Source organism: Nicotiana attenuata, chromosome 3, assembly GCF_001879085.1.
Source record: "Nicotiana attenuata strain UT chromosome 3, NIATTr2, whole genome shotgun sequence".
Taxonomy (NCBI): Eukaryota; Viridiplantae; Streptophyta; class Magnoliopsida; order Solanales; family Solanaceae; genus Nicotiana; species Nicotiana attenuata.
Window position 1 is genome coordinate 51,699,937 of NC_031991.1, and position 14,392 is coordinate 51,714,328.

General features: G+C 43.0%; 1 pseudogene; it reads right to left on the minus strand.

Moving 5' to 3' along the window:
• The window catches only part of LOC109224370, a 20,827-nt pseudogene continuing 11,039 nt past the window's right edge, over nucleotides 4,605-14,392 (minus strand).

Genomic DNA, 14,392 nt, shown 5'->3' on the forward strand with positions numbered 1-14,392 from the left:
GGTTATTTACAGGCATACATGCTAGAGACTAGACAATTACACCAAACCAGTCAAAATGTTTCGCCCTACTGCCCTGGTTCTACTATTACACCCTTGGAAAAGAACCCGGCGAAGAAAAACCAAGGGAAATTCATTGTTAATTACTAAAGATGAACATGCATCTACAATTTACTTGTTTTTGGGTTTATATATATATATATATATATATTTTAATACAAAGATAACATATGTACAAAAACAACACAAGTATATACAATGATAACACATGTACGGAAACAACACAAGTATATACAAAAGGATAGAGATTTGCTTATATACACAAAAACATGTACAACAGTTCACAAAAAGTTTGTACAAGGCTATCCCACCCCCAACCGAAAATCATGCATTGTCCCCAAAGCATAAGAATGTAAAACAGAGTTTAGGGGCTCCCTGAAGCGCACTAAGCACTATGGGAGTGGGAAGCCGGCTGAATGATGGTGGGGTCACCCTCTGATGCTGAAGCTGGGACCGATGAGATCTCGGCCTGAGGAGTGACCTCCACTGATGGAGGAGGGATCTCCAACTGGCCCGAAACTGGAGCTGGGGCCTGTGAGCTGCTAGCCTCGCCTGCTGATGGCTGAGTGGTCGATGGATTTGCTTGGGAACATGTCCGCTAGCGAATGTTCTATTGCCCTCTGAACATCTGCTTGCTCCTCCTCCGCAACTGTAGGGGCAGCAATCTGCTTGCCTTTCTCCTGAGGACCCGCATCCTCCTCGGATGATGACTCCTCCTCAGTCTCTCCCTCATCTGTTTCCCCATCTTCGGACTCTGCAGAGTGTCCGGAATCATCCTCAAAAGGGATGTCGATGTGTGCAGGGGAAGCTGTAGTCTGGGAAGGCCCGACAGTCTGAGGTGTAGGAGCTGTCATCAAGGTGGAGAAGTCAAGATCTAAACCAGCCACAGCCATGCCCGCTCCCTGCTCACCTTCCTTGGGCAGAAGAGAGGATAGATCAAACTCAAGAGTCTGCATCTTGTGGAGTTCAGTCTTCATTATGGCCACATCATCATGGAGCTTTGGCAAGTCGCCCACCTCACCCCGCTCTATCTTTTCAATCCGCACCTCAAGCTGCTTTAGGCGATCCCCATAAGATGTTTGTTGCTGTTGGAGAGCCGTCACTGAGGACTGGATGGGAGTCAATGCTTGCCTGATGAGGGTGGGGAGGTTCTTCAGAAGCTGGTCTACCTTAGCATTTGCATGCTGAGCTAGGAGACTGAGCCTCAAAACAGCTGGCATTATGGCAGAAGGCTGAGCAATGGTGGCATGAGAGGTGGGCTGTGAAGTGGAAGTGGAAGCCACTGTGGCTTGAGGAGTAACAGGCGTCTGGGGGTCTGGAATCTCTGTATCAGCAGCACTCTGGGTCTGAACCTCTGGGAGAGCAACAACTACCGGTGGCACCGCGTCATTAATGCGCGTGATATCAATATCCTTCCGCGTTTTCCCCATCTTGTCAGTATGTGGCATTGAAGGGACCTCCACAGCCTTACAGAGGGCTGTGATCAAGCATGGGAATGGCAGGGACGTGGCTATCTGGTTGGCTCAGACCCCTACCTCTCGGGAGATAATGTCACCCAAATCAATTTTGATCCCGGTCATAATGCAGGCAATGATGAGAGCTTTCTCAATGCTTATATCAGTTTCATTTTGGGACGGTATCAAGCGAGAGGTGATAAAGCTGAGCCAGAATCGACCCTCTCGTGTGAGATCGTCCTTGTATATTGTATGCAGGGGGTTAATCCAAGCGGGGGTCCCCTTAGCTATCACTGAGGCTATCCAAGCACGCTCATTATCTCTATTGGCCCATTTGGCATCGTACTCAGCTGTGCCTGGTCTCCAGTCTGGGAAGTAGAACTCATTGATAGTTTCGTTGCTACAAAACACCTGCTTCCCCCGAACCAAGACAGTGTCACAGAATATTTTGTTTCGCTTGTGGTGAGGTGTTCTGGAGGCCCCATAAGATGCATAAAGTTCACGTACTAATGTTTCATTGCAATCATTAGGAAGCTCAGTGAAGCACTCCCAGTTTCTAGCCTTTATGTTTTCCAGTATGTGAGGGTATTGTTCTTTTAGCCCATTCAGACTCAGTTGCTTCTCATCAAGGATTTTCCGTTTCATGAGCCCTTCTCTATACAGCTCCCTAGAGCCTTCAACCCCAAATCTGAGGTGGAAATCATCTCCTCTTTTTCTTCTTGCCTCAACTTGTAGGTCAATTGATGGCAAGGTCTTCTCCTCATCAGACTGGGAGGGATGCACAGCAGTAGGTCGAGATGATTCAGGTCGTGCACGCTTGGCTTGTTGTGCTTGACCACTGGTGGAGGCCCATTTCTTGGAAGATAGATGTTTCTTGAGAGCCATATCTGCAGAGGAATGCAATGTGAGCATCATAGCAGTTATCGGGAGAAAAAAAATACAAAGAAATTCAAGTATGCGACAGGTTATGTGGTCGCATAACCATTATGCGGATCGCAAATCTGTCGCAAAACTTTTGTCAGCTGAAAGGAGCCGGTTATGCGATGGGTTATGCGATCGCATATCCATTATGCAGTTTGCATAACCATCACAAAACTAGAGGCTTAGAGAGTACATCACACTATGCGATCGCAAAATCCACCGCAAAGATGGATTTGCGATCGCAGAATTTCCGCAAACAACATGTTATAAAAGCCATAAAACTATTTCAGTATGCGGTGGCTTTGCGGTCCGGATATCACTTATGCAATCTCAAAGCCTCCGCCTTTTTTCATCTTCCCCAAGTGACCTAGGGTTTCCCATGCGACAGAAATGCGGACCGCAAATCGACTATGCGGTCCGGAAAAGTCTCCGTCCTCAACAATTCGAACTCTACCCTCTACAATGGCTAATCCAATTTCACTACCCAGCACCCCAAGCCTAACAAATCGTGCAAACCCCCCTCCCCCCCCCCCCCCCCCATTACGAGCAGATACCTAAATACAAAGAGGAAAAAGCAACAAAAACATGAAAAACACAACAAAATGTAAACTAAACTTTACATGGATTAAATATGGAAAGGGGAAAATACCAGGAACGGAGAATTTAGAACCCTTGGAAGATGACTACACAAGGTGGGATCGATGTGTACTCTGTTCACTAGCCGTTTTGCTTTCTCCTTTTTCTTTTTGTTTCCTTTTCGTTTTGTTTTTTTAAGAAGGAAATGTGAGCGCTGGTGTGTGCTTAGGTGCGAAGGGGTAGGGGGTACTTACCAGCGAAGTATGCGGTGGATAAGTCACCGCATAACACCTTATGCGATCGCATAAGTGTTATGCGGTGGTTTCAACTGGAGTTGTTCATTGGCACATTGCGATGCACTTGCGCGATCGCATAACAGAAATGCGGTCCGCAAAGTGCACATCTCCACCGCATTTTTATCATCCAAATTAGCTGAATACACTGCCCAGGTCTGCGACCGCAATGCGGTCCGCATAGTCAAAATGCGACCGCATATGTGTAGCAGACTATCCATGGTGACTTTTCTTCCCTTTCACACGTAATTTGACCCTGTGTTATGATCTTTTGAATCACCTGCACTCTAACACACACTTTAAATTGCTCAATTAAATCTATCTAACAAAATTTAAAATTTAAAGGACAAAAAGGGTGTTACCACACATGGGTTGCCCCCCATGAAGCGCTTGATTTAATGTCGCGGCACGACGAAGTTGGCCTTTCTTTGGTTTCACTCATTGGTCGTTCATGGACCATCTTTGAGAGCCAACTATTCCACCAAATGTTTTTCTCCATCTGTGCCCAAGTAGTGCTTGACTCGATGGCCATTTACTTTGAAGGTTCGGAGCCCATCCTCCGATTCTAACTCCACAGCTCCAAAAGGGGATACATTTACCACCTTGAACGGACCGGACCATTTCGATTTGAGCTTGCCCGAAACAATTTGATCCTTGAGTTGAAGAGCAAAACTAAGTCACCCGAATTGAACTCCCTTTTAACGATCTTTTTGTCGTGGACGAACATCATCCTTTCTTTGTACATAGTTGCACTTTCATATGCATGGGAACGAAATTCCTCTATTTCATTGAGTTGTGTTAACCTCAAATTTGCAGCTTCAGCCCAGTCCAAGTTCAACCTTTTTAAAGCCCACATGGCCTTGTGCTCCAGTTCTACGGGTAGATGATAAGCCTTGCCGAAGACTAACCAATAAGGAGAAGTGCCAATACGTGTTTTGTACGCCGTGCGGTATGCCCACAATGCGTCATCTAGCTTTATTGACCAGTCGGTCCTGTTTGCATTAACAGTCTTTGCTAGAATATTCTTGATCTCCTGGTTGGAAACATCAACTTGGCCACTTGATTGGGGATGATAAGGTGTGCCCACCTTATGATTGATGCCATATTTCTCTAATAGCCCCGTGAAAGCCTTGTTACAAAAGTGAGACCCACCATCACTAAGAATGGCTCTAGGAGTGCCAAACCGCGTGAATATGTTTTTCTTTAACAACGTGGTCACACTCCTTGCCTCATTGTTTGGTAAGGCAATTGCTTCAACCCATTTGGACACATAGTCCACAGCTACCAAGAGGTATTTCATTCCTCAAGAACTTACAAATGGGCCCATAAAATTAATTCCCCACACATCAAAGATCTCTATCTCCATCACAAAGTGCATTGGCATTTCATGCCTCTTAGAGATTGACCCTTGCCTTTGACATTGGTTGCAAGCTTTGACCATTTGATTGGCATCATGATAAATCGACGGCCAATAATAACCACATTCAAGAACTTTTGGCGCCGTTTGATTTCCTCCATGGTGACCCCCGGCGGGTGAGTCATGGCATGCCTTTAGAATTGGCATAATCTCCTCCTCTGGAACACACCTTCTGATGATGTTACCAGCACAAACTCGGAATAAGAATGGTTCTTCCCAATAGTATTGTTGACAATCTCTGAAAAACTTCTTCTTTTGATAAGTTTCCAATACATCCGGAATAAGGTCGCTAACCAAGTAGTTAGCAATATCGGTGTACCAAGGAGAGAAAGTGTTAGATAATGCCAATATGTGTTCATCCGGGAAAGCATCGTTGATTTCAAGATCTTCCTTTGGTCTCCCTGCCTCTTCAAGCCTTGATAATGATCCGCCACTTTATTTTCCGTTCCTTTTTTATTTTGACTTCGAAGTCAAATTCTTGCAACAACAGGACCCACCAAATCAACTTAGGCTTTGCATCTTTCTTTGCCATGAGATAGCGAAGAGCAGCATGGTCTGTGTACACTATCACCTTGGATCCCAACAAATAAGCCCGGAATTTCTCAAAGGCATAGACAATAGAAAGAAGTTCTTGCTCAGTCACCGTATAGTTCATTTGTGCGCCATTGAGTGTCTTGCTTGCATAATAGACCAGGTGGAGAACCTTGTCATGACGTTGGCCAAACACTGCCCCAATAGCTACACCACTGGCGTCACACATGAGTTCGAATTGAAGGGACCAATAGGGTGTGACAATAATAGGTGCCGTTGTGAGCTTTTGTTTCAATTCCTCAAAGGCTTTGAGGCACTTCTCGTCAAGCACAAATTAAGCATCTTTCTCAAGGAGTTTGCACATGGGATTTGCACTTTTGGAAAAATCCTTGATGAAACGCCTATAGAATCCGGCATGCCCCAAGAAACTTCAGACACCTTTAACTGAAGTGGGTGGAGGAAGCTTGGAAATGATATCGATCTTTGCCCGGTAAACTTCTATGCCATGTTTGGAAATTTTGCGGCCAAAAACAATGCCCTCGTCCACCATGAAGTGGCATTTTTCCCAATTTAGCACGAGGTTCGTTTCTTCACACCTCTTAAGCACTTCTCTAAGGTTGTCTAGACAATGCTCAAAAGAATCACCCACGACCGAGAAGTCGTCCATGAATACCTCTAAGAAATCCTCCACCATATCGGAGAATATTGACATCATACACCTTTGGAAAGTGGTCGGAGCGTTGCATAACCCAAATGGCATCCGGCTAAATGCAAACGTCCCATATGGACAAGTGAATGTTGTCTTTTCCTGATCTTCCAATGCAATGTTGATTTGATTGTAGCCGGAGTATCCATCCAAGAAGCAATAGAATGATCTTCCCGCTAGTCGATCAAGCATTTGATCAATAAAAGGCATAGGGAAATGGTCCTTGCGCGTAGCACTGTTTAGCTTCCGGTAATCCATACACACCATCCATCCGATCACCGTTCTTGTTGGGATGAGCTCATTCTTCTCATTTTCAATCAAGGTCATGCCTCCCTTTTTCGGCACACATTGCACCGGGCTCACCCAAGAACTATCGGCAATAGGGTAGACTACCCCGGCATCCAACCACTTGATGATTTCTTTCTTTAACATTTCTTGCATTGAAGGGTTTTACCTTCGTTGATGCTCCACACTTGGTTTACTCTCATTCTCCAATTGGATCTTGTGTTCGCACATTTCGGCGGGAATCCCCCGGATATCTGCAATTGTCCATCCAATAGCTTAACCTATGCTCCCTCAAGACATTCCACAATTGCTCTACCTGCACATCATTCAACAAAGAAGAGACAATTACCGGTAAAGTATCATTTGAGCCAAGAAATTTATACCTCAAGTGTGGTGGAAGTGGTTTGAGCTCTAGTTGTGGTGGCTCAATGACTGAAGGCTTTGCGGGAGGAGTGGCTCTATTCTCCAAGCCGAGAGAGAGCTTCTTCGGAGCATAGGTGTAGGACCCAAGCCCTTCCAATGCATTGACTGATTCCATATACCCCCTCCATATCTTCACCATCAAAGTTCACCAAAATAGCCGCCAACGCTTCACCGAGGAATTGTTCTTCCATCTTCATTTCAACCGCATCTTCCACATCATCAACAACATCAATCACCGAGATGCTTTCATATGCATGTGGTAGTTTCATACCCTTGCTTGCCTTGAATGTAACCTCTTCATCATTTACACGGAATTTGATCTCATTTCGTTCTGAATCCATTAGTGCTCTTCCTGTGGCAAGGAATGGTCTCCCCGAGATGATAGGGATCTCTTTGGAAACTGCACAATCAAGGATTACGAAAACGGCGGGTAGATGGAACTCTCCCGCTTTTACAAGCACATCATCAACAATTCCCACCGGTCTCTTAATACAACGATCGGCCATTTGCAACCTCATACTTGTGGGCCTCGGCATACCTAATCCCGCTTGCTTGTAAATGGCAAGAGGCATTAAGTTAATGCTAGCCCCATTGCCACAAAGAGCTCTTGCAAAATCACGTGCCCCAATAGTACATGGAATGGCGAAAGCTCCCGGGTCTTCTTTCTTTTGAATGGTGGATGTTGCAATGATGGAACTAACCCGATGAGTCACATTCACCACTTCATTCTTGGTGGTTCTCTTTTTGGTAATCAAATCATTCAAATATTTAGCAAAACCCGGCATCTCATGAAATGCTTCTACAAATGGAATATTTACCGATAACTGTTGAGGATGTCATAGAATTTTTCGAGTTTTCTATCATCAACCTTCCTCGCAAGTCTTTGAGGAAAAGGAGGAGGAGGTCTAGGAATAGGTTGTAGAGCTTTTGGTGTCTCATTTACCTTTTCCTTTACCTCTTCCCGATTCACTTCTTGAACTTTCAACTCTTCCAGAACTTTTTCAACTTCAACAACCCTTGGCTCTTCAACCTCAACCTCTTGCTCGTACGCTTCTACTTCAATCACTTGTTCACTCTCTCCTTGTAGTACCTTCCCACTCCGAGTAATAATTTCCATGATATGAGAAGTTGGACCACTTCCACTACCCTTTGGGTTCGCAATTGTGTCACTAGGAAGTGTTCCCTTTTGCTTTGGATTTTGTTCCCTAGAGAGGTCTCTCATTTGCATCTCCAATTTTTGAATGGAAGCGGTATGAGAACCCACAAACTCGGTTATATTCCTTTTAGAAGTGTCGGACCTCTCTCGATTTTGCAATACCCGTTCAAGCATGCTTTCCAACTTGGAATCACTTGAGGACCCTTGATTTGAATATTGACCCTTTGGTGGAACATAAGGGTTTGAACTCCGATTTGAGAAGTTGCTGTTGTTGTTATTCCAATTTCCTTGATTTGAGCTACCTTGGTCATTCCGCCAATGTTGGTTGCCTTGCCCTTGTGGGTTATTCCTCCATTGATTTTGTTGTCCTTGACCTTGGTATTGTTGCCTTTGATATCCTCCTTGAGTTGTTGACATAGTTTGCTTCCTCAAAGTCTTCACTTGATATNCTGTAATAAGTTGTAACGAATATTGGGGTTGGTTAGTGAAAAGGGATGGGGTAATTGTGCATGTTTTAAGGTTAGATATCCTGCCTTTAGGATCTGATTAGTAAAGTTCTGCATGTTTACTTCCACACTTAGAAATCATGCCTATAGGGTCTAATGGCTATAATCAGACATCATGCCCACAAGTTAAAATCAGTTTCTAAACTAGATGTCGTGTCTACAGGATTAAAATCAGTATTTTTTATAGAAGTCATGCCAATAGGAATTTTGCTCTGATCAAATAAATCATGCTTACTCAATTAGATACCATGCCTATAGGATCTGAAACCAGTTTAGTTAAAATCAGTTTGACTCGTACTATGTTGAATTAGTTTAAACAACTCACTCCTTTCATTAATGTGGTTTAGAAAGCATGCCTATATGATCCAAATTACTCGTTTAAAACTCTGACTGCTTTGCCCTTTTTTGGAATCAGTATTAGGTATCATGATTATATGGTACGATCAATACACACTTAGGCAAGCCTTAGGTAATAACGATAAAATTGAATCCACCTTTGTTTAATTAGCAACTGCTCCAACCAGCAGGCAGGCCTGATTCAGACTTCTTATCTGAGTTATGTAATAAATGGGTCTGCTTCAACATCTGAAATTCCCCTGTCTTAGTACTTCTGGCCTTAAATGTGTTTTAAGTCATGCTATTTATGTGCTCTACTTGAGGAGGTATATATGAGCCTTTAGTTGTTTACATGTTCCCCTTAATATGCAGTCTTATGTATTTTGAATGTCGCCTTAGTCTTTTTACCTTTAAAACCCAAAAGTCAGCCTAAAATCCTCCCGCTTATAGGAATAGTAGTCCTAAATTCCTCTGGGACTGATAGGAATGGACGGGTAATAGCATGCGATAGAGGTCGAGATCAATCTGCGCTTTAATAACTTAACGGGGTGGGAAGGGTAGATATGGATGTGATGACCGGTGCGCTAATACCACGTGTAGACCCTCTTTTGAGGAGTGATTACCGGGTATTGCATTGATGTGATCCATATTACAAATAAACCTAGGACCAACCTTTTATATTCGTTAGCATGTTTAGTTATAAATCTTTCAAAACTTTGTTTTATTTTATCACTTACAAACATTCGTGTATTTTAAATCCCCTCTTATTTTAGCCTTGTTTGTTTACTTGTTAACTGCACAAATTCACAAAGAAACTATCTGGCCGAGAACCATACTAGTGGATCCTGAGGGGTGCCTAACACCTTCCCCTTAGGATAATCTCAAGCCCTTACCCTATCTCAGGTTATCAAACAAACTTAGAATTGAACCTTATAAGTGTCCTAATGCACCTTAAACCATTAGGTGGCGACTCTTCAATTGAAAACCCCTTTCCCAAAAAGAAACAGTTGTCCCAACCAAACGTCACCAACCCAATTTTCCGATGCAAAGAGGGAAAAAGGGGGCGTGACAGGGCCGTGATCGGACTCCGTGTAAAAGTACAGTGGTATTGTGAATGATTGTATATCGGTACTAAAGATCTCCCAACCTAAAAATATGAAAATTTACATGAAAACATATGTGATTCTTTGATACTCTCAAATTAAACTTTAATTAAGTAGTGTAAGGCAGTCGGTGTCAAATATAATAACCCAACAAGGTTGGGGTCGAACCCCACAGGGAATTGGTGTGAAAAGGTTGCTCGAGTAGTGTGCTACTTGACTTAAGTCGTAATTCTATTCCGTTAATTGTAAGAAGAGTATGATATGGTTGTGATTTAAAGAGAGAACTAATTGTAACGTTGAGAATGTAAATAATTTGATTTAGGAGACCAAGGTTGTGTCCCCTTCAATGAAATGTAATGCTATCGGTGTTAATATGATATATTTCTAATGGAAGGTTCTTTAGATATGCCAATGATTTCTAAATGACTACCCAATATTTTTCAATGGTTGGGTAGTATTTCCTCTTTATGATTTTTCCAAATTTAAAAGAGTTGCAATTAAGAACAATCAATATATGCCAAATAAAACTCACTCATTCCTAAGCGATTCTATTAAACAAGGTTTAAAGCCTTGAGTCTTTGATATTTACTTCTACCAAACTCTAACTCACTTTTCCAAGTAAAGAAAGAATTTAATGGCACTTGTTAATGTTTGCAACCACCAACAATAAATGAAGAATGAGAAATAAAAATATATATCAACCAACCATTATACATATATTCAATGCTAAACACCCAATAACATAACACCCATTTAGGGTCCACAACTTTAGTATTTAAAGTTAGCTACTCATGCTAAAATACAAAAAGATGAGAATATTAAATGCCATAAAGCTTACAAAGTGCAAGATTGTTCACTCCTAAAGCTTCCAAAAGAGAGGAATATTGAAAGGTTGGATTTTAGCTCAAAAACAAGATAAGATGCCCCCACAAAACCCCAATAAATCTATTTATAGTGGGCCAAAACTCAGGACCAAATTCGGACAAAAATACCCTTCCAGGTCAATTCTGCAGCCGCATATCGGTCGAATAACAGATATGCGGTCCGCATTTTCTTCAGAGCTATCGCATCTTAGAACCCTAGTTTTCTGGTAGTCGTCGCATCTTGATTATTCGGTCCACATTGTTGATTTGCGACCGCATAGTGTCACCGCATTTCCAGCTTCTGCAACTTCCACAGGGAGTTTGCGATCCATAATGCGGCCCGCAAACTTGTTATGCGGTCGCATAATGGACCGCATTTCTTGCGCCTAAATTTAGCCAACAGACTGTTGGGCTATGCGGTTCCTTTGGGCAATATGCGGCCCGCATGTTGGATTTGCGGTCCTCATTGTTGCATCTGCGATCGCATTTTGCCATTTTCTTGTCCTTTTGCGGCTTTTTGATTTCATTTCCACGTTCTTGGGTCCTTAAACCTCATACACTGAAAAACATCAAAATTAGATAAGTATAAGAGATAATTGCATTTAAAACAAGCTAAAATCTAAGCAATTTGTATTAAAATGTGCCGAAATTCTCCGGCGCATCAACACCCCCAACTTAAACTCTTGCTTGTCCTCAAGCAACTAAAATGACATTATCCTATTCTAGACTCTATCTAAACGATACGAAACAATAGTGACCGTGGATGGTGTCAGTTATCAGTACTACAAGCATGCACTTTCGTCTATTCACCCTTCCTGAACCATCATTGTTATTTACAAAGAAACTAATCAACTTGTGAAATTTTGAGCCTCGACCAATTTGACAAAATGTTACTCTCAGCTGAGTGCACTTGCATTCGACTTCAAGAACTCAACTTCTGTCTAACCCCACAATTCATGTGCCCTCACTACAAAGAAAGTCCCAAACTCACAATATTTAAAATTACAACAAAAGGGACGGATTCACAAAGACACTCACTCTCAAAAAAAAAGTTTCAAGTGTTACAACATGCCACGCTATAGGCATGCCCTTGTCTTAATGCATCACTTTATTCTAAGAACGTTCGGTTGGAGATCCCATAAGTACTTGTTAAGCTTGTAATATAGGTTTAGGGAAGGGTCGAATAAACATTTGGGTACAAGTGACTACACCCTCCTTGAACATTACTCACATTTTTCTTTCTTGTTGCTCTTTGCTTCTTTTCAAACCACATAGCCCTCATTAGCCCCTAATTTCCAACATTGAACCACTTTAAATACCTCTCTAATTTTCTTCAAGGCTCCCTATTTATATATACACATACATCTCTTTTTCTTTTCTTTTTCTTCTTTTCTCTCGTATTAATTTTTTTTTAATTTTTCTTTTGGAGCATGAATAGTTTCATATGAATACCTTGAGGTACACTTGCCTACACTCACTATACAACCTTGCCAATTTTCGGCTTGACACCACACCCCAAACTTAGGGTTTTAGCCTCATTCTCGATGTTCAAGGAGGGACGGGTTCAAAAAGAGGAATTATTTTACAAAAGGGGAAAAGTTTGTAATGAGGTGGCCAAGGAAAAGGTCAAAGGCTCAAATGGGGTAACTAGTGATAATATCTACACAATGGGTAGCTTGAAAGGCTAACTGGTTTTCCAAAGTCACAAAGACTGCCTAAGGTCATTTCTCCAACCAAATGTAATTATTATTAGCATCAAAAGACCAACCGGGCAAGTTCTAGATGGCAGAAGTAAACACAAGCATTATTTATACAAAGACTCACACACATGGCACACAAACTGTTTAACTCAACATAGCTTTATCCCTCGAGTCAACACTTGGCAACTCGAAGCTTTCATCATGTTTACATGTATGACTCTAAGTAAACATAGAGTCAAAGAGCGAGCCTCAAGTTCACACAGTTGATTTCCCATTTTTTTTATATTAATGCAAGGGTATAGGTTATTTACAGGCATACATGCTTGAAACTAGACAATTACACCAAACCAATCAAAATGTTTCATCCTACTGCCCTGGTTCTACTATTACACCCTTGGAAAAGAGCCCGACGAAGAAAAACCAAGGGGAATTCGTTGCTAATTACTACAAATGAACATGCATCTACAATCTGCTTGTTTTTGGGCTTTTATATATTTTTTTTACAAAGATAACATATGTTCAAAAATAACACAAGTATATACAATGATAACACATGTACGAAAACAACACAAGTATAAACGAAAGGACATAGATTTTCTTATATACACAAAAACATGTACAACAGTTCACAAAAAGTACAAGGCTATCCCACCCCCAACTGAAAATCATGCATTGTCCCCAATGCATAAGAATGTAAAACAGAGTTTAGGGGCTCCCTGAGGCGCACTAAGCGCCATGGGAGTTGGAAGCCAACTGAATGATGGTAGGGTCACCCTCTGATGCTGAAGTTGGGACCGATGAGATCTCGACCTGAGGAGTGACCTCCACTGATAGAGGAGGGATCTCAAACTGGCCCGACACTAGAGCTAGGGCCTGTGAGCTGCTAGCCTCGCCCGCTGATGGCTGAGTGGTCGATGGATTTGCTTGGACGACCATGTCCGCTAGCGAATGTTTGATTGCCTTCTGAACATCTGCTTGTTCCTCCTCCGCAACTGTAGGGGCAGCAATCTTCTTGCCTTTCTCCTGAGGACCCGCATCCTCCTCGGACGATGACTCCTCCTCAGTATCTCCGTCATCTGTTTCCCGACCTTCGGACTCTGCAGAGTGTCCGAAATCATCCTCTGAAGGGATGTCAATGTGTGCAGGGGGAGCTGTAGTCTGGGAAGCCCCGACAGTCTGAGGTGTAGGAGCTGTCATCAAGGTGGAGAAGTCAAGATCTAATCCAACCACGGACGTGCCCGCTCCCTGCTCACCTTCCTTGGGAATAAGAAAGGATAGATCAAACTCAAGAGTTTGCATCTTGTGGAGTTCAGTCTTCATTGTGGCAACATCATCACGGAGCTTTGGCAAGTCTCCAACCTCACCCCGCTCTATCTTTTCAATCCGCACCTCAAGCTGATTCAGGCAATCCCCATACGATGTTTGTTGCTGTTGGAGAGCCGTCACTGAGGACTGGATGGGAGTCAATTCCTGCCTGATAAGGGTGGGGAGGTTCTTCAGAAACTGGTCTACCTTAGCATTTGCATGCTGAGCTAGGAGACCGAGCCTCGAAACAGCTGGCAGTGTGGCAGAAGCAAGCAGTGGTGGCCTGAGAGGTGGGCTGTGGAGTGGAAGTGGAAGCCACTGTGGCTTGAGGAGTAACAGGCGTTTGGGAGTCGGAGTTCTCTATATCAGCAGCACTTTGGGTCTGAACCTCTGGGGGAGAAACAACTACCGGTGGCACCAGGTCATTAATGCGCGTGATATCAATATCCTTCCGCGCTTTCCCCATCTTGTCAGTGTGTGGCATTGAAGGAACCTCCACAGCGTTATAGAGGGCTGTGATCAAGCATAGGAATGGAAGTGACGTGGCTATCTGGTTGGCTCGAACCCCTATCTCTCGGGAGATAATGTCACCCACATCAATTTTGATCCCGGTCATAATGCAGGCAATGATGAGAGCTTTCTCAATGCTTATATCAGTTTCATTTTGGGACGGTATCAAGCGAGAGGTGATAAAGCTGAGCCAGAATCGACCCTCTCGTGTGAGATCGTCCTTGTATATTGTATGCAGGGGGGTTTAAAT